Consider the following 22,222-nt stretch of genomic DNA (forward strand, 5'->3'; position numbering starts at 1 on the left):
AATCCAGGAGGGAGATAGTTTCCTTTATGCCGCCGTGTCATCACTGTAAACCAGTTCGCTTCTTGCCACATTCGTCACGGCACGGTCGTTGACGAGGACTGTCAGTGCCAATCGGATTTTCCGATGCAGAACGTGTCGCCATCTAGCGGTATGCATTCGAATTACTGGACTCTCGATGCTCTCGTTAAGTGTGTGTGTATTGTAGAAACAGCACTGGTCTACCCCACAGCCAGGAGTGACTTCACTGCTTCCGCGCCAGAAAACTGGCATTTTTGCGACGGCGGCTGCTTCCTTAACCTTGAGCGAAACATGTTCAACAGGTCCGACTGTCGCTATGTGTAGAACAGCCACATGGGCGTAGTCCGAAATAGATAACTGCTACGCTAGCCCAACCGATCGATTGTTGTCGGGCGGCTTTATATCGTGGTTTAATCCCGTTAGGTTGAAGTGGAAACTATTTTTCTGCATTGGATAAGCCTCGATTATGTCACCGTGATTTGTGTCCCCGCCTTGGCGTTGTTTTTGACAGCGACCGCGATTAATCAATCCTGGATGTCTGCGAACGCGAGTTGGCAATACTGTTGATATCTTACATAATCTAAAAATGCAATTAACCGAAGCCCAAGCTGCCTTTTTTTTTCGCCACGGCTTAATTGGTGTGATTAAGGTGGTTGTATTGTTTTTATCGCTTAGACGGTCGATGTCATGAATATGTAAACGAAGGGAACGTGTTCACACAATGTTGTCATACATTTTGCAGCCCTTGTTTACACATTTCCTAGTGCAATTAACATCATGCACGAGGCATAGTTACTTTACTGTACTGCCCAGTCTTCGTTACACAAGATAATTTTGTTTCATATTTTTTTCGTCTTTGAATACTACTGAATCAGTCTGCTGTGGAGTTAGATTGCAAAACGGTCTCCCGTGTTCAATACCCAGTGGAGGCCCATACGGCTTCGGATCCCAATTTAAACTGTAGGTCCAGTGCCCATTAGTCTATCTGTGCATAATGTCGACTTAAAAACTCAACTATCTAAATCGATTGCAAAACATGAAGTTGAAAGAGGTTATGACTCGATAATATTATAAAAATGTGCAAAAATATGACTTGTATTTTCCATATTGCGTGCCTGCAGCTACAACGAATCCTTCTTCAAAATTGTACACTGTAAAATTGTACACTGTAAACAGAATTAAAATACAGTGTATTCACCCTACGAGAATTCTGGAAATTTTGATCCGGTGTACGTTAAAAGTGACAGCAGGTATTGAAAGTGATCACCAGTCTCGCTATATTGTGGGGATTACTGTACCCTGTATTAAGTTAACTCGACAGGAAAAGTACGGATTCAGATCTGGAGACGTAGTAGGCCAGAATCATTTGGAAGTTAACACGCTACATTTACCTACTGTACCAGCGATAACAGACTGAACGCAGTTCATAGTCCACCAAAAGCAACTCCTGACGCAGTACAAAAACCAGCACTAGGAATATATAAATATAACATTTTCATAGTTGACGGCGTACTTTTAGACGGAACACCCTGTACGTTAAAATACCACTGAATGATATTGATAGTCAGTCATTTAACAATACCTGGTAAATTTTATTTCTGCATAATGATTGGGATTCTAATATGGCTTGTTGTAGTCATAACATTGTTCTTGATAAAAACTGAGCACGTTCCGTACGTGGTTCAACTGGCTTAGGCTAATGCCCAAGCCAGTAGATTATTTCTGTCCACCAGTGCTCTCGGTGTTGCAATTCCGAGTGAATATGTTCTTGCATGCAGATGCTTGCACGGAATGTGCTGCTGTCAGTTCATCTTACGTCACTGTACGTAATAAATTGCTTACTCGTTCGTGGATATTTCCTATGGCAAGCAACACTATTACACGTGCAGTTTTTGCAGCGGTTGCTACTCGGGTCATAAAACGTGAAGCTCTTTTAGACTGAAGCAGCGAATGAAGAATGTAGTAGCCTGGAATCGAACTAAGGGCTCCTCTCGCTCTCTAAAATTGCCGAACAACTTGCGTCATATCCAGTATGTCGTTTCGTGTGACTTCTCAGCCGATTGCCCTGTCCACTTTCTCCTTTGACCTCGACCTTCCACACTTTGATGGCAAACTTTGTATTCAGCGCCACGCCATTTCGTGTGGATCCAATAGGAACTATCAAGAGTTCTTTTGGAATCTACGACGTTGCTTGATAATGCAGTGATGCAGTTGCTGCCTGCAAGGTTGCGTCAACGACGATGCCTTACTTGTTTGTGTTTTCTGTTGTTTCATCCTTGTCCTTGTGATTCTCGTATATGTTGCAACGTTTTGACGTTTTGCTCTATCGCCGCAGTGAGAAAGAGAAAGCTAACGAATTCTTCCTTCTCTTCATGTGTGAAGAATTCGTGAGTGTAGCGTTACTTCGTTCTTCCAGCTGCTCGTAGGGTTTTACTGCACAATATATTTATTTCACTGTAATTCTTAAGGGGACAGTATTCAGTACTAGACTTTAGGTATTACTCAGGCCCAGTGGCGTGCCTAGAATTTTCAAAAGGGAGGGGTTACGTACACTTTTCCTTGTTAGTCAGCCCTCATATTTCCATATTTTCCTATCTTTGACGTTCTTTTTTTTACAAATACTGGGCCAAAATGGGGAGTATGACCCCCACCAACCCCCCCTTGGGCACGCCACTGCTCAGGCCCGTAGTCAGGATTTTATTTCGGGGGGCTCATCCCTTATCAGCACAGGCGTCGCCAGAAATATTTGTAGATATGCACTGATAAAACTTCATTAGTAGAAATAATAATGGCTTTAATAATTATTACCACGGTTATAATTGTCATTTTACAATAATAATGATTATAAGTTATTAGAAATAAACCAAATTTATTGTTATTACTTCGCTAATGGATCCACCGTATGAGTGAATATCCAACATAACTGTTATCCATTATTTTTTTTTACATTTTGTCCAGTTAGTGTACTGAAATTCATCAATATTGTTGTTTGTGTTATTAACGTTTACACATTCCATTAAAAAAAAGGCTTTTTCATAAAGAAAACTATACATTTTGGGACCTGTGGATCCATTTGTTCTTTGGATTAAATGGCAGAATATAAAAATATAGCCTGGTTCCTCTATTATGCACTAAACTTTCTTCGATTTAATGTTTAATCCTGTTAGGGAAGTAAAATTAATTACCACTATTTAAATTAGATATTTGTAGGATTTTGGGGAGGCTTCAGCCCCCTTAGCCCTCCCCCTGGCTACGTGCCTGGTATTACTTGTTAATATGTGATATCCTGTGCCTTTAGTCATATTGAAAACCTATGTTTTTAATATTAAATTCTATTTTATTCATGTTTGCAGAATAGTCCCTGACATAGGCGATAATTTCAATGGGTAATACGTATGCGTCTTGTCACACCGAAGTTTACGTCAAATACGTTTTGGCGTGAAACGAGTCATTGTATGGAATGAACAGGAAATTGCTTTGCTCACCATCTTCATATTTTCCTTGTCCTGCTGCGTCATTGTTCTGCGCTATTACGACTTGATCTTTGACATCCTTTGGCGTTCTTTCACTACACATGTTAGTTGCTATATCGCGACGATGAGGATGAAATTATTGAAAGGGCACTCACAAAGAACACCCATGCCCAAGCCGAGATTCGAACCCGTGATCCCTGGCGTTGTAGGCGCTGTGCTAACTACTACGCAACGGAGGTACGCACGTAAGAATTTAGTTTTACAGCTTCTATCCAAAATATTTAGAATTTAAAATATTTCTTCTTGAGATCTTAATAGGAATTGCTATTGTGTTAGCGCAAAGAAATGCGTGTGAAGTATGAAAAGCTTCAGCCTATAAATACGACTGGACAGTTTCTGTAGCACACCCCGCAAGCTATTTACCTAACGTACAAGTAGGGTTCAATCTTGCGCTCGATGGACGTAAAGCATCGCAGAATCTTGTTAATGCCGCCAGTCCCCTTCCCCGACATCCTGAAGATTTGATCTCGTGACCTCCTGCGCCGAGAATCGACGACCAGCTCGCTGGCACGGGAGCAGGCGGAAGCGGTTCGGCTTATCGAGATCCGCGCTTCCTCTTCCGCCGTGCCACACCCAGAGACCAATTGGCCAAGGTCACGGTTGTATTTGCACCTCTTCCTCCTGTTCTTCGGGATCCGTTCGGCCTACCTGCCAGCGAAGGTCGTACGCGTCCGTATAAAACACTACAATTTTATCAAGGGGCGTGTTGTGCACTCGAGAACACAAACGCGTTGCAGTCAACCATACGATAGTGATACGTCCATGAATTTCACTACGGTCTCTATTGCCTTTCTGCTAATCGCAACGATGGAGATGAGTGGTGATATGATGCAATTGATGAAATGACACTCGCAAAGAACACGTGTGTCCATGCTGTGATTCGAATCGCACGATCACATTCTGAAATATGTAAACACGGAAAGGAATATTTTCATTTGGTAGGCACGACAGTTTGCTCCTACATACGTATATAAAATAGGGCAACAAAAAATGGTCAAAAGAAGGGGGAGAAATGACACGGAAATTGTTTTTTTTTTATGCTTTGTCATCTTGCGAGACTGGAATTTTGCCCCTATTGTGCCCTCACTTCTTTTGTTCTCTTCGATACATTGTGTCGCACATGTTTTGTAACATTACGCGTGACTTCCAACGGATGGGTGAGATTTAATCATCTGAACAGGGCTTCCAGATTGCCTAGTGGTAACGTTGTCGCCTTGTTCAATCCCGGTGGAGGCACACAGTAGTTCGGATCAAACTTTCTTTGAAATCTGTAGGTCCAGTCCCGATTAACCTATCTGTGTATGAAGTGGACTTAAAACAAAAAACTCAAGTAATGTGGACGACAAGTTGATGTTTGGGATATGAACTTGTAAACATTATTGAGTGTCGATGTTGAATTATTCTTGTATACTGTTGCCAGTGGGTGGTGTCAAGAGTGGGACTACCCAAAATCAACATGGTCCATCCTGTCAATATGTAACATGTATATTTCGTGATGAGTGTATGCATAATAATTTATATGACGGAGAAACTTCCCTCTCCGCAAGATGAAGAACAAGAACAAAATTATTTCTTCCCTCTCTTTTCCCTTCTCTCTCTCTCTCTTTCTCCATCTCCAGGGGGAAGTAAGAAAGGAAGTGAGAAATGGAAAGAGAGAAGGGTAATGCAATAAAAATGTGAATATCAATTTAAAGTGAGGATGTGAACACTCACACTTGTGGTCTGTTGTCGCTACTTTAGTGTTCATCTCGACGAATGTATGTGAACCGTTTGACGTTCAGCTGGCGTAACAAGTATACGAGTGCTACTTTATACCCTCCACATGCAGTGTTGGCGCGATGTTTCCACCGTAGCGTTGTCTTTACAATGAAGCAAGACAAAGGGAAATCGGGGCCGCTCTACCTGTCCGTTCCTGCCGCAGAAAGGCTATTTACCTCAAATAAGAAAAAACAGTAATTAGGAGCGGCTCTCGTAACTCAGCTGTCTGGGCCGGAGGCGATGTTGCCGAGTCACTGAATGCGAGCTGGCAACGAGTGACAATGGCTTCGGTGGGAAGGAAGAAGGAATTCTCTTCTGGTCAGTCGGCTCGTAGCGGAATTTGGATAGTGAAGCGTCACAGTGCCGGAAACAAACGCACTTCTTATTGCGAGAATGTCCCACTTATCGGGTTCGCTCAGTTTTAAAGGAAATTGGATATTCTTGCTAGTATTGTGTACCGTGCTGAAAATCGTACTTTACCGGCTGTACATTTGACAATGATTGCTATGATATTTTAGTGTAAACAGTGCCTATGTTAGTACAAGGTAATTAAATCTCTAGTCTTAAGTTTAACAATCACAGTATCATAAAAATGCAGCCTTACTGTTATTCAGTGAAATACTTAGTAATTCATACTCCCAGCGACGAAGTGAACCTTGGCGAGAGTAAGTGGGACTCTGGTATCGAACAGTTAACCTCGACTACGAGTGCAGATGTGGACAGATATTAGGCTTACAGCGACAATGACTATGTTGTAGAATATTTACATTCTCTGTATAAGGAGCACGTTTACCGTGCGGTTGTGGAGGTGATCGTAAACAATTAATTTATATGGGGAGGTGGATCTCTCCGGTTCTGAAATCCCCGTGACTCCCCCCTCCCAATTTTTCTTAAGATCCACTAAATTTTTGCACCAAATCTGTGCTCTGACGCTAAATCTACCTTTGCACTCCTTCCCCCAAAAGGAAATGATGTAAAATTAAAAAGGTAAATAAAACAGCGTGCCCAAGGGGCGGTTGGTGGGTGGTCACTCTACCCTTGTCCAGTATTCCTAAAAAATAACATCAAAGGCAGGAAAAGTGTGCAAAATGAGGACGGACTGGGTACTAAAAAAGGAACACATAACTTCCTTTCGAAAGTTCTGGGCACGCCACTGCTGCCAATGTTTGGTAGTAACAGTTACTTTTTTTAGGAGCTTTCAAAAATTAAGTAGCTCTAAATGAAATCCAGTTACTTTTTGCAATAAGAGTAACGTTATCAACCGTCACTTTACGACGCTTAAATTGTTAATCAATGTTCTCATTAATTGTGATAAAAATATGAAGACTTACATATCAGAAAGATGAATGAAGTCTACTTATTTGGTTTGATTACGATTAATAATTATTGATTGCGTATAATTTGTTAGAAAATTTGCGGCAGGCTGGGAAGTGAGTGACCAGTATTAGTCATAGTCATGTTACACATTGTTTGGTTGTGGAAGCTGGCACGTCTGTATTCTTTCCCCTGTACAACTTACGTACGAGTGATTCCAGTTGGAACGCGTTCATTGAAGCAGGGAGCGAGTGAGTGATACGTGCTCTCGAAAATAGCTGTGCCCAGCGTCGCTTCCGTTGTTAACACAGCATTACGCAATTGCGGGGAAGGGAAGAGGGTGAACGAAAGGAAGTGATGTCACGGCCCGCGCAGGGAATCTTGGGAAGGGAGAAATCCCATATTCCTATTAAATAGCCGAGGTTCCTTTTTACGTCAGTTGTGTTATCTTAGGCATTACTACACACACTATGGAGGAAAAAATGGCATTGCGTCTGACTTGCATCCATGTGTCTTTCCCAGCGTTTCTAAGGCCAACATATTGTTTGAAGGTTACTTTTCAACTTCCGTGGTATCGTTTCGTCCTTCTTTATTGGTCTAAAGGAAATGTATCAACTCGATCGTGGATGTTTTCTTAACGAAGAGCATAAGGAAGTTGAACTAAAAACACGAACAGGCGATTGGCTACTTGCAAAAAGTATGGTACAAATACAGGCCAGATGATATCTGAAATCAGTTCCTTTTCCCAACGCATTATCTGCCTACTGAAGGTACTGAGGTCCATATCCGGTATGGACCCTTTATTAATTTAATTAAAATCGACACTCATCATCCTCACTGTTGCCGCCCTCCGTGGTGGAGTGATTAGCAACGCCAGGGATCCCGTTTTTTTTGTTAGATTAATTGAGTTGGTGTTTTAAGTTTGTGGACAGTAAGGCTAATCGGGACTGAACCTACAGTTTAAAGTGGGATCTAAACCACTATGTGCCTCCGCACCGGGTAGTGAACCCGGTATCCTCTTGATTGCAAGGCAACGACGGGGTCCCGGGTTCGAATCCCGGCCTGGGCATGGGTGCTCTTTGCGAGTATCCTTTCATCAGTAGCGTATACTGAGTCCAATATCTGGGCTATGTCACTGGTCCTAGGCTATGAATAGAAATAAATTTACCAACTCATAAGAAATCAGGTTGCCAACTCATAAGAAGTCAGGTTGCCAACTCATAAGAAGTCAGGTTGCCAACTCATAAGAAATCAGGTTGCCAACTCATAAGAAATCAGGTTGCCAACTCATAAGAAATCAGGTTGCCAACTTATAAGAAATCAGGTTGCCAACTCATAAGAAATCAGGTTGCCAACTTATAAGAAATCAGGTTGCCAACTCATAGGAAATCACGTTGCCAACTCCATAATCAGGATCATCATCTCACTGATATGAATAATATTATTTACAATTTATGATCTATTTTTCTCCTGTATTTTATTCTCTAGACTTCAGGCTTCGCAGATGGCCTAACTAGCCTAGAATATACACTCCCGCCTTTCATCATATCATCTATCATCTGAGGTCTTCCCGATTGCGCAGTACTATCTATCCTCATCACCTTGTAATCAAGGTGGGTTCGATGCCCATATTTTTTCAGGTTCTGTTCCAATTAGCCTTTCTGTACAAGCGGACTGAAAACAATGATTCAAATTTAGTCAAAATAATCACATTTATTAAATGCTACTTATTTTCTTGTTGTTTACGGTTACCAGGAAGTTTTCGTCAATTCAAATAAATCCGTTTTTCTGTGCAAGGCAAAATTAACAAAATTGTATTTTCTATACTCTGTCCCAGGAATATGTGGAGCAAAAGAGAAGAAGAGTAGTGGGCGGAGCAAAGCAGTGCGCGCTGGTCGTAACAGCTGTTAGCTGCACTCACTTCCACTGTCACGAGTTCATTGGTCGAGCCCTCTCGAGTCACTATCGCAGAGACTTGTTTTCGTTCGCTTGCTCCAGAGATTGCATGGACAGAGTATAGTTGCATTGTACTAGGATTTGATTCTGTATTTGTAGGATCTTCATTAATGCACTTCCCTACCACACACAAAGAGAGAAAGAGGTTTTATCTTTTTTTTGTTTCGAAATACAGAAATTCTATTCTGCTTATTGTAGCGTTAATTCCATAATTTCGACGATTAGTGATACTTAGATGAAACTGATGAACACTCAATATCACCTTCTGGAGCGAGGTCTAGCCGGCGTTCGATCATGTTAAGAAAGACGCGAAAGATCATAACGAAAGGAAATTGTAAGGGTCCCTTGACACACGCACACGCACCAAGGTTTATGACAGGACAGCCACATAAATAAGATGCATACGTCAGACTTGTGTTGTGTCACGGCACAATGTCAAAGGCCTTTGCATCTTGACACCTGTCGCTTTTTTGCGCGTCGTCGCATACAGCAATACATCCTCTGACGTCTCAACAAAGGCATTACGCCATACCAAAAGCCATAACTACTCTTGGGTGCATTGATCTCGTTGACGTTCGTACACAAGCCAAGAAAAACAAGCCATGTTTTGGTATTTCAACTTACACGCTGGAAACGAATAACAAGTTGAATGGAGAATATTCAAATGTTCTGATGGCTCAATCACGCCGCTTCTATTCATAAACTGATACAATCATTACGTTCTCTTACTGCAAAGAACAGCGAAGTTGTCGACGCAAAGCAGAGTGAGCACTCACAATAATGCTTAACATCTAAAGTACGGAAATGGCACTTTGTTCTGAAAAACGACAATGAAGCAGTGTTGCCACTTGAAGGAAATTTCCTTTAGTGCGAGGAAATTGTATCAGAATTTCAGGGGAGAAATTCATGAAAAGAATGAAATTGCAAGGAAATTTGAAGCTCCTTAAAGTATACATCACATTTTGTGATCATCTCAAAAACGAACCATGATTAAGTTTCAAATTTAGCTTGCGAACACCTAATATCTTCCCATTATTATCTATACCGTAAAATTATTGCAATAACACCAACTTGTATAAGCTTAATAATGCTTATGAAAATATTGAAATTTGTTACATACTTCACAAAGTTACAATTTACTTTCATAATTTTCATACATTTGATTATTCCCAATATTTCCTTGAATCGGTGCATATAGTAGTAATGCCACTGGACCTCTGCTAGCAGTAGCCTTTTAATAGTTTTGTAGCCCGCGGCCTGGCAGAGTGTATAGCACAGCGTGCATGGGCGTCCGGAAGGGGGGGGGCGTCCCCCCCGGAAAGTGAACCAAAAATTATGTATTTCACACATATAATTTCATTTTAGCCACAATAATGTGTTAATTATTGCATGAACACCATAAATTCAAATTTAAGCAATGTTTTTTTTAGGGAACAATACTACTTTGGGGCAAATGTGCCTTGTTTGCCCCCCTGGAAAAAAATACCTTCCTTGCCCCTCCCTGGAAAAAAACCTGCGGGCGTCCATGACAGCGTGCTACAAAATCAGGGATCCCGCGTTCGAATCCTGACGAAGGCTTGGGTGTTCTTTGTGAGTGCCCCTTCATCAGTATTATCACTCATCCTCATCGTCGCGATTAGCCAAAAGTGGCAGAAAAGCAACTTAAAATAACCGAATTAAATCAATCAATTTACTAGTTTTTTGATCGCGATTTCAATTTCTTTCAAGAGGACTGTAGAATTTGTATAAAAAATGAACATTTTGCAACTTTAAGAGCAAAATTGTGCTTTCTGGTTGTGGGAACGCTGCTAAGGAAGAAGTTAATGTTTGGTGTGAGTTATTGACAAGCTGAAACTTGTACAGCGCAAGGCACAAGCATTACTAGGCTGAGAACAGTTATACAGAGCGACACTTGGCAATAATACGGTGAATTAGGTCTGGCAAAGACGTATTCTTTGTGTGCCCCCACCCACACCGATTTGGCCACTGTCGGTCTACGTGCTTCCGAAAGCCTTATCACTTCTCGTTCAACTTTTTCAAAGAGGATTCGAAGTGGTTGGAATTAGAGAAAGTACAAGCGAAGTCCTTGGGAGGAATGCACTGTTGAGCAGCCTCTGGCAGGAGGGGAGGCGATTAATAGCATGCGAGGTGGGGGAGGAGGGGAACGACGTACGGTGAGAAAGTGCACTTGCTGGAGCTGTAGGTGCTGGCGGCTGAACACCCACTGGCCTCCATAATCCCATATTTGAGTTCAAGCGCTGTCGCTGTGGTTTTATTCCAACCAATCCCCCCTCTCTTTACTTAATCGCATTTCAAGGACGTTTGGAGAATGGCAAGGTCGGATTTCTTGTCTGTGCGGTACGCCCTTGCTTGCGGTGAGGTGGTCGAAGATACAAAAAGTGCAGTTAGGTATGCTGTCCATATTTACAGTTATATTCATTGCTTATAATTTCCCGATTTTTTACTGGTAGTATCACTCATGCTGAGGACATGCGTGTACTTTAGTGGGACTGCTTAGCGCAAGATGGCAGTAGTGAATCAATCGAAGCTGTGGTTGAAACATAAGCGGGTGGTTACATAAACCAGTGTATTCTTTGTCCGCTATAAGAACAAAGTCACTATAAACCAAGTTGGATTGATTTAAATAACTTTAAATAAATAATTTATAGAATAATGTACATAAGAATTCTGTAGATATCAGAATCATTTTTGGTGAAAGTACATTAATATTGTAATAAATCAGTAATGTTTTAGGGCTCTTAACGAAGGAAAACAAAGGAAACAAAAGGTATTACTGATGGGGCGAAGCTCACACGAAAGGAAATATAATATGTATATTGTAAATACACTTAAATTTGTATTGATTTAAAATTCAATATTTTAATACCAGTAGTCTTATGGAGGAAGTCACGACTTTACAACAATGATCTTTGACGTGTGATAAAGTATTGTAATAGTCTTATTCTTCAAAATTATACAACATATTTTCCAACAATCCAAAAACATTTCAAAGAATATACTCGAAGAAAACATTCCGATGTGGAGTGCTCGTGTGAATGAGTTAACTCGCCAGTATATTTATTATTGATAACATCCTTGTCACGTGACAAGCTCAAAGAAGAATCCCCCACAGCATATGTTACAAATTTGGAGTTCAAAGCTCGAGTAAAAAAATGATAACCGTTTTATTTCTATAAGCAAGTAATGCTTTACATACTTCCACATAGCTATTTCATGGATAATGATTTGTTGTTGCACTGATTTCCTGTAGTCATGCAACTTTACGTGATTTTGCTCTCATACTTTACCGATAATAGTATAGTCGAAGATACTTACACTAACTTGAGAAGCGATTATACTTGGAGAACGTTCTTGCACTTCTGCAGTGTGACACTTGCAAAGGAAATGACTTAGTCCTTTTATTCGGAGGTGGCAACTATGTAACTGCTGGTTTCCGGCCAGTGGGCAGGAGTCGAGACCACGTGAAGAAGCAGGTGGCAGAATGCCACAATCTAGCGATCATCATCTTTCAACAGTGTGACACGCATGATGATGAAACGATATACTTTGTATTGCTTTTTCCATGGATTTAGATGGATTCGTTTGAGACTTGAGAAACATGAATCTCTTGTTGTAGGGAGATCCTCGTGTTATATTGTTACTGTGAGTACATGCTCAGTGGTTGAAATGCGCATCTGTTCCAGTAGCGTGCCGGGGGAATTTGCAAAGGTTGAGAGAGAGAGAGAGTGAATAATCAAAAGTAACAGACTGAAAAGAACTTTCGAAAAACTAGAGAAACTATTAGGTGAAATATTTCCCGAATAAATCACCAGAACATGATGCTCCAATACTTTCCACGGCAATACAATTAGCTCTCAATAATGATAGTGAAAATGATTTCTGTGCCTGTTTCAGACTTTGGTCAACGTGGAACAGTCACTGTAAAGGAGCCCGCGTCTACAACCTCTTCATTCTGAGTCATTAGTGCAAGTAAACGTAATGTGTCCCACGACCAATTGCGGTACAATCACAGACACTCTTGGGTGGTAATGATCCTATTTGGTATCATCGTTACATTCCAGAAGTGTCCGTGACTCTACCTTAGTACATTCATAATATATACGTGGCATTCATTGGTTTTTACAGTGTGGGCACATTAGTACATAGGCTATTTTGCCCGTCACCTAATACGGGGATAAGCCACTTAACTAAAACTAAGCGGGCCTCCCCGATGGCGCAGTGGTAGCGTCGTCGCCTTCTAATCAAGGGGTCCCGGGTTCGATACCCGGTGGCGGCACAAGTGGTTCGGATTCCACTTTAAACTGTAGGTCCAATCCCGATTAGCCCTACTGTGCATAAAGTGGACTTAAAACACCAAATCAACCATTAACTAAAACTGAGGACATTTTCTTACTCGGTTTTAAAAAGTACAGTAACACCTTGAAAATCCGAACCCCAATAAGCTGGACTGAGCTTAATCCGGAGAGAGAGAGAAAAAACAGAATGTAAGGTTTTAAATGTGGCTAGAAGTCAACAAGAGAACTTGCCAAAGAAAAGGCAGTCAACCACTGATGAAATTCTGTTTCCCGCAGACTTTGTACTCTACTGTATAGTGTATTTAGGCCTATGCCCCATAAATACACCATAATAAACGTGTTTTGTTCCTATAAACGGAGTTTTAATGAACTTTCTTTCTACTGTTCTTTTACTGTACTGGACTTTCGTTTAACCAGTCAACTTATCCCCTATTAGTCCGGATTAACGAGGTTTTACTGTAGTTCATTCATTCATTAGTAAACAGGAACTAAAACTATAATAACTCTCGAGGACTAAAGGAGCGTTCAGCACACAGGACAACATGATCCCACAAAGGATTATCCTGGCGCCAGAGCTTCGTTGGCAGGTGTACGTGGAAGTGGGGTGACCTTTGGGTGCCTTACCAGACCTTCCCTTACACCCATGTGGCACTTAAGATTTCGAGCGGAGTTCATGTACAGTGACCGGCAGTAAAAATGGAAAACTTAGATGCTGAATCGCTCTCCTGCAAGGCGTTATGTGTGTTGCATAAATGCACGGCGGTGCTAGACGTTGCCATTGTTATTATCCACTTATCGCTAGTGATAGGCAACATATTCAACGCCTTGGTGAGACGCTAGTATTCCAAGATTTAGGTGTCCCATTTTTATTGCCCGTGACTGTACAGTGGGATCCGTGTAAATAGTCCAATGAATATTTTTATTATTTTTTCTCTTACTTCGTATGTGTTTTTAAGCGATGGATTTTTATGTATGCTGGTGCAGAAGTTGTCAACAGCTTGTTTTGAGTTTTCTTTTAATTCTTGAAGTTCTTATTGGGTCAAATAAAGTGCACGAACATGGTAGTTGACAATTTGCATGTTAATACTCATGGATCCCACTGTACATATGCCACTGTGTGTGTGTGAGAAAGCCTAGCAATGGTAAACCCTTCACTACAGTCTACTCTGTAGCGCATGTGACTTCCTGTGCGTGCTTTAAAAGAGGAGGGTGACGTTTGAACCATGAAGTGGAGGACCTGGAGACAGGACAACGATCAAAGGGTCTCTCCAACAATGTAAGAAGTTTAATTATTGCCAGGACACGCGCAACCAGCATTTCAAATCCTGCAGGGCACCGCGTGTTCCACCCGTTCGCTCCTTTTAAACGGCGGATTTAATGCAAGGGTGCCGACTCATTGAAAGCGCGGGGTGTAATTGCAACGACCCTTCCCGAGGGGAAAGCATTAGCGAATAGACCTTCTGAGTATTTTATAGATCCTACGCGGCAGCTCGAGAGCAATCAATAATTGATTATGTAGGCTGGGAGCGACTTTCACCCGTGCGCTCGACAGGGGAAAGGGGAAGGCGGTTATCGTTCATTAAGTGAGTGTACTAAACCGCACGACACTGGTCTGACCTACATTTCTCAGGATGTAAACTTTATAAGGAACCCAGCCGTAAAAGGTTAGCTAAATGGGCCAGTCATGTCAAAGGAGGAATCGTTCTCCTCCCCCCTCTTGTTTACTTGTGGGTGTTTTAATTACGGATACACACACACACCCACTGACGTATACAGAGGGGCTGATGGGGCTTCAACCCTCTCCGAAATCTTGAGAAAATCAATATTTTAAAATAAAAGTAGTGAAGAACTCCAGGGGGTGCAGTGGTATATGCAACCCCCCTAAAAATGACCCCCGATTGCCTTTCTTGCGAGCAGAAAGTTATATATATACACAGAATATCTTATTGTGTATACTGTCCCGTTAGGAAGCTACTACCGTATGTACTATTCACCTTTACAATTCGAGCCCCTCCCCTCAAAAATTCTACGTACGCCAGTAAAACACAATTATAAAAAAAGTCTAATCGATTGACTCATTGAGTTTGTGTTTTAAGTCCACTTTATACCTGTACACAGTAAGGCTAATCGGGACTGGAACTACAGTTTGAGATTCAAACCACCATTGGGTATCGAACCCGGAACTTGATTACAAGAGGGTAACCCAAACGATTCATGATGATCCTACCCATGTGTGAGGATCCGCGCTTCTGTAGCAAGTATGGCGGGAGACCCGAGTTCGATCCCCGGTCAGAATCGGCTTTGTCCCTGCATAAACCTGCTCTGAGGTTTCGCCCAGACTCAAATAAACGAATTTCCTGGGTGGTAAAGGTGGCCGGAGCATGGTGTTGGCCACATCGCCTCCAAAAATGGCCGAGATGGAGAATGTATGGGGCCCTACCTCCTTCATGACACGGTTCAGTGAACAGGAGTACCTTTATCACATGCACTTTATTCCTACGCGCAAGGCTCATGCACAGCTGACATTGGAATAACCAATAGCATTTCTCACGAGCCTCGTGTATTTATTTGCAATGACACCGTTCTTATGGCGGATGAAGAATAGGATACAGAAATAGGTCAACAATATTAGCGCAGTGTGTTCCTAATGTACTTGCCAGCAGTCAAAAGCATCATATTTTCATTAAATATATAGCTTGTTTCTTTTGGTAGTGGTGCTTCAAGACTGTAGGATTGATACAGTCCATGTTCATAAACTCAAAAATGATGTACACACTGTCCCGGGAATCTATGGAGCAAGCGAAAGTCCTGTGCATAAGTAGCGACTCCAGAGGGCTCAACCAATGACCGCGTGAGAGGGAAGTCGGTGCATGGAGGGTAAAACGAATCTGCAGCCGTTTGCAGGAGCGCGCACTTTTCTGCTCCACCCCTTCTCTACCATTATGCGCAGGGCTTGCTCCACACATTCTCGAAACAGAGTGTAGTCTGTAACGTGCATGTGGTTTCCCACAAGCTCTGATGTAACCTTGAACATTCTATGGTTTCGGGTATGACCCATTCATTGCAAGTAAATCAAACACCTTCTTGGTCAAGCGCCGTATGTCATCTTCTGACGCAAGCACGGAATGCTTTTGGGGTTAGGTTAGGCTTGCAGTGTATCATAAATAAACTAAATTTAGCCCAACAACGAAAGCATTTAAGCAGAAACTGGATGTTGAAAGAAATCTGAATTTCGAGGGTGTCGTTTGCCGTTAAACAACAACTTCATGCATTCTTCTAGAAAAGCCGTATCACAGAAATTGGAAGCATATTAGGCGACTTGCTCTTGACTCAATAATTTACTTTCATTGACCTTTTTGAACATCGGCTTATTGTTCTTATTACTATCAGCAGCAGTAAAATATCTTGCAGTGCATTGTGACTAGAATGCTGGAAACCAAGCACTAATGCCCGCGACAAGAATAACACCTTGTCCTTCGGCAGGGCAACGCAAGGAATCACCGCCAGCTGGTTCCTCCTTCAGGATTCTCTTTCTTTTTATGGCCCCCTTTCCTAGCTCTCGACCTCCTCCTCAAGGTGCGGGGGGAGTAAAGAATACGCTCAGGTGAAGATACTCCGGCTGCGCCAGGTGTGGTTCACTACTCCCCTCAACACGTGCCTCCTGTGTTGCCAAGTTGCAATATACACCATATGAGGTCTCGTCAGCTGGTAAATTGCCATGCCACAAATTGCCTCCTTTTTTTCCATCGTTCTAGTAGACTAATGACCCAAGTGTTAATGACTTAACCACAGCCATCCGGTCTACAGTTCGAACGCACTTGGCTCGTTTATTATGTACAAAGTCTCACAAGCTATTAAATTTTGGGTTGTAACATCGAACGAGCGCCGTTGTGCTGTTGTTTTTTTGCCATACTTTCACTTGATACAAAGCTCGTGACAATAATCAGTTTAGTTGTTGCTTTGATCCAAGGCCCTGATGAAAAATGAAATTTGGTTACTGTCTATTACAGCTTACAGGATAAGAAATGAAAATTGGTTACTGTCGATTACAGCTTACAGGATGAAAAATGCAATTTGGTTACTGTCGATTACAGCTTACAGGGTGAAAAAATGCAATTTGGTTACTGTCGATTACAGCTTACGGGATGAAAATTCAATTTGGATACTGTCTATTACAGCTTACGGGATGAAAAATGAAATTTGGTTACTGTCTATTACAGCTTACAGGATAAGAAATGAAAATTGGTTACTGTCGATTACAGCTTACAGGATGAAAAATGCAATTTGGTTACTGTCGATTACAGCTTACAGGGTGAAAAATGCAATTTGGTTACTGTCGATTACAGCTAACGGGATGAAAATGCAATTTGGATACTGTCGATTACAGCTTACGGGATGAAAATTCAATTTGGATACTGTCTATTACAGCTTACGGGATGAAAAATGCAATTTGGTTACTGTCGATTACAGCTTACAGAGTGAAAAATGCAATTTGGTTACTGTCGATTACAGCTTACAGGGTGAAAAATGTAACTTAGTTAACTCTCGATTACAGATTACAGGATGAAAATGCAATTTGGATAGTGTCGATTAGAAACTCCAGAACGGCATTTCCTGAAGTCGCTTTTAGCAATAAACATGATGTTGGTTACAAACTTCAGAGGCACCAGAGTACAGCAGCAAGTTGATCCTTAGCACGAATTATTCTACTCAACCTGGAAAATCCTTGTAATCAACGAGTCCCGGGTTCGATTCCCTGTGGAGGCACATGGTGGTTCGGGTCCCACTCTAAACTGTAGGCCCAGTCCCGATGACCCTATCTGTGCATGAAGTGGACTTAAAACAAACTTTAACGAACTTTTGTCAACCTGGTTTTCCTGAAGCGTACTTCCTTAGCGTAGAAAAGCGCTTTTGAGAATTTTTTACTGTTGGATGAAGTACTACCTTCAAAATTCCGCAAGTACTACAGCAGGAGATGGTTAAGTTCAGGAAAGTTGACTTCACTCTGAAGCCCATGCATGCCGACATTTCCAAGGCAAGGATTTATATATCTGGTTAGCGTTCACAATAGCGAACCTAACCTAATTTAACTGAAGGCATTGTGAATGTTTCCCTTCCTACTAGAAAATTCCTTCTACAGTCATGGACATTGCTGGGAGTAAATGGAATCGTTACAACCCAGAAGTATCCGTGACTGTACATGGCATTAAGTGCAGAAAACTTTTGACTGGATGCTACGACAAGTTGCATAAACTAAGGTAATTTGTACTAATCTTAGTTTCCTCACTCTAAAAAACAAATAAATAAACCTGCTGGAAGACTTGGTTTAGTGATAACGTTTGGCGTTCGTGATTATAACTTTGTTGTTTTCCACAGAGAAAGCGTCGTATTTTGCCTAAGAATACTAACGACATAATCTTTTCTCATTTTGTGCGACGTCTGAAGAAAATCTAGTGAAACGGACCTACATGTCCATTGGCGCGTATACTTCTTCAGTAACCACACACTTTCCCCTCCCCCCTCGCCACAAACAAGAGTTGCCGCAACTTGCTTGGGTTGGGTTTTGTTCAGTCGGTTACGTGCTTGGCATCACGCCATGACGAGAAGCAAGAAAATCCACGGTCTCCTTTCTCCCAGCACTCTATTTCCCTTCGACTCCTTAGGACATGATGAGGGCACGTATGTTTCCAGAAACGCTCATTGCTTACAGCGAGTAGCGAAGCCCAGTAAATAAGCAATGAAGAGGCAATGGGGCTGGATTTGAATTCAGCTTGTTGCTGGTCTATAGGTCGAGCGTCGTGGTTCGTTTTTGGTAGGAGTCGTGCTTGTGCTGAGGAGAAGGAAATGTTTAAGTGCATCATCTTTCATCAAAGTACATCTCGACATAGAGGATAATACTACTCACTTGCATTATGCACTTTAGCATTACCTTTACATCAATAGATTTTGTGCATTTAGTTTTATGTGTGTATTGTGCAGCCGGCCTCCGTGTCGGAATGGTTAGCACAGCGCGCTACGACGCCAGGGGTCCCTGATTCTAATTCCGGCATTCTTTGTGAAGTCCCTTCATGAATTTCATCATATCATCGCTCATCCTCCTCTTCCCGATTAGCCAAAAGGGGCAGAAATGCGAAGTAAAATTAACCAAATCAATCGATGAATGTGTATTGTATTCAGGATGGCGAGTATATCAATTGCTTAGTTTTTGTGTTTTATGCATGAGATGCAGATGCAGGGTTAGTAAAAGTGTAATCGTCGTGAAATGATTAAAATCCAAGCTAAAGTCCCAACGATTTATGCCCCTTACTGCCGGTCAAGCAAATAGAACTAAAAATAAAAGAGGGGGTTAATGTACCATGTAAGGTTCTCTATTTAAAGGGTAAACATTGTATGAACATTAAATTTCTTCCGACTGTACTAGGAAAATTAAATCATAGCATACACTGGAAATCAAACTTTGTTGTGCTTGATTCTATAAACTATACATTAGACCATGACAAGTTCCGATAGCTCAGTCGCTACACCAACAAAGATATGTTGATTCAACATGTCCAACTAGCCCCCCATGCCCGCCTAATCGTCGCCTCTGCAACTCGATGTTATAAATTCATGCGTGACTGCCACAATTTTGATTTCTCTGTGATGCTGAAAACTTGGTTAGATCACACTGCATGTCAATTTTAGAATATTTTAAATTTGCTCTGTGTAATAAAGGCCTTCCGGAAATGAATCGTCAAGGTTTTTAGCTGGCCTCCGTGGCCGAGTGGTTAGCACAGCGCGCTACGACGCCAGGAGTCACGGGTTCCGAATCCTTGCCAGGGCATGGGTGTTTGTGAGAGTCTCTTCATCAATTTCATTGTATCATCACTCATCTTCATCTTCGCAATTAACCACGAGTGGCACAAAGCGAAGTAAAATAAACCAAATCAATCAGTCGACAAAGTTTTGAGGCTTCCTCGTTGGCGCAGTGGTAACATCATCGCCTTGTTCTCTAGGAGGCACATTGCACAATGTTTCGTATCCCACTTTAAACTGTAGGCCCAGTCTGTGCATCAATCAAGTGGACTTAAAACGATATATAAGGTTTGGCTGCCTTTTTACCTCATTTACCATCATCAGCCGACCTGAATATCTGTTTTCACCCTTGGCATTGAAAAATTACAAAAATGGCTAAACCCATATACGTATCATTGGCATTTGAGTCCACGAGATAAGCCTAATTAACGCATTCATTTCTCGTAGACGGTGCATACCAAGATCCACAATGTGGGTGAGTGGAGGACAGGCGGCGTACCCTGCTTTTTCTATCATTGAGATAACACCTTTAGTGAAGGACAGAAAGGAATTGTTTCCAAGCCTTGTTATTTATTGTCTGTCTGTGCCGCATATGCAACCGGAATAAATAAATACCAAAGAGGGTTCACCTCTGCATTCAATGTTGCCAGCGCAGGCAGTCCAGTTCCAGTGTGCGTCCTTAAGTATCCCCCAGCTTCGGATCCTCGTGGTCTTTTTTACATCTGCGGCCACCTTTGTCGTACACGGAGCGTGATTGTTTCAGTAACTGCGTTTCCTGAAGGGGCCAGGGGACCGAGGGGCGCAGAGATGGAAGGAAGACCTGCTGGATGCGTGCCAGAATGCACAGCTGTGTCCGCCATTACGGTGGCTCTTCCTTTCGTCGCATGGGACAGAGAGATTGGAGGAGGGGAATGAATCATTCCAATTGGTATCTAGTTAAAAACCTAACATAACTGCTTATCAGCGTTCATACTTCATGAAGGTAACTGGTTTGAATTACCAACCGAAAATAATTTAAGTTCGTACGGTTTTGTTGCTGTTGTCCACAGCAATGATATGGTGAAACGAACATTTTTCAATCATACAATTCAAGTAACTCGTTTGCTGTTACCAGGTTACCAAAATCATCATATCGTAGCAAGTTACCGTTAGGTTTAATACACAGGCGTGCTCCCTCCTCACAAAAGAATTCAGCTTTATTAAAATTTACAAGTTAAAGGTGCTTTTGTTAACCCCCTGTAACCTGAGGAGCAAAGTAATTAAGAGTGCTTTTTATGATTTTTCAAACGTGACAGTTATTCAGCAACGCAGTTTTTATGTGATGGAAAACTTTTCGGTTCTGCCTACCAAAAACCTAGGCCCCAAGTTGAATTCAAGAAATTGGAACCAACCAGAGCCGTAGGACCACACAAAAGCAGTAAGTTCTGTGAGAAGTGGATACGGCTTCCAAAAATGTCAACAATCTGATGTCAGAATCACTAATCATGCACCTGAATCCTTTCTGAACATTTGAAGTTGCAAGAATCGGTACACTTTACGTTGGATATTTTAGTAGACATATTCTACGTGTTGCTCAAAGTCGAGTGTCACATACACACACACATACATACACTTATGTAAAAAAGCACAGTGCATGTCAGGTAAAACGAGAGAGGCCACAATATATTGACTGCTCCCAGCTACTTACGGTATGGTACCTTAAGATTTCTTATAAACGTGTGCACAATATGTATTCTAGACTAACCTATTTTCCCACTTGAAGACAGAAATGTATTGAAAAGTGGCATTTACTCAGAATGTTAAAAAATATCCTGTAGCATGAAACTGTTTCGTATGTAAAACTATGAATTATGTTCCGTAAAATATACATAGATATCATTGGTAATAATATTAAGCACTTAATATGTGATATGTATCAGTTAATTTTAGTTTATTGGTATTTAATTTATTTAAAATAACCATTGAGAAGAAACGCCAAGGAGACCTGGAATTTTCCTCCTCTTGTATTTGTCATTATTATCACTAATAATCTGTAACAAGACAGGTATATTTTCAATTCAGTAATGTAGACGTATTTAAACCCCTGATTTAGGAAATGGTTAGGTATTTTTATTTTAATATCGGTAATAATTCATTCTGGATTGCCATTCTAAAACAGGTTCTGTTCTATAAGAATTCGCATTTCGTGTGTCTGTATTCTGTCTGCGTGTTGAACTGACCTATTCCTACGTGCCCTGTAGAAGTCACGGCTTCTTGATCTGTCAGCAAGGATTTACATCGGTATTTAAAGACCAATAACTTCAGCTTGGAGGCTAAAAAAATGTCGTTGAATCGAGGACATCGGAGTGTTTACTTGGTTTACATTGCTGCCTCCCCCCCCCCCCCCGTCCGTGCACTTGTTAGCACATATTAGTCATGCAGGATCGCACAGATGGTCCAATGGTGCCTCTGTATATTCTGGCGTGCAAAGAATTATGAATCACTGACCCACCTTATATGGAGATCCTATTTCTCTTAACGCGTCACATTATC

General features: G+C 41.6%; 1 protein-coding gene across 2 annotated transcripts in view; it reads left to right on the plus strand.

Moving 5' to 3' along the window:
- The window catches only part of LOC145979027 (uncharacterized), a 255,263-nt gene that overhangs the window by 226,743 nt on the left and 6,298 nt on the right, over positions 1 to 22,222 (plus strand). The gene's annotated exons all lie outside the window — the stretch shown is intronic.

Source organism: Lepisma saccharinum, chromosome 25, assembly GCF_977018435.1.
Source record: "Lepisma saccharinum chromosome 25, izLepSacc3.1, whole genome shotgun sequence".
NCBI classification, from domain to species: Eukaryota; Metazoa; Arthropoda; class Insecta; order Zygentoma; family Lepismatidae; genus Lepisma; species Lepisma saccharinum.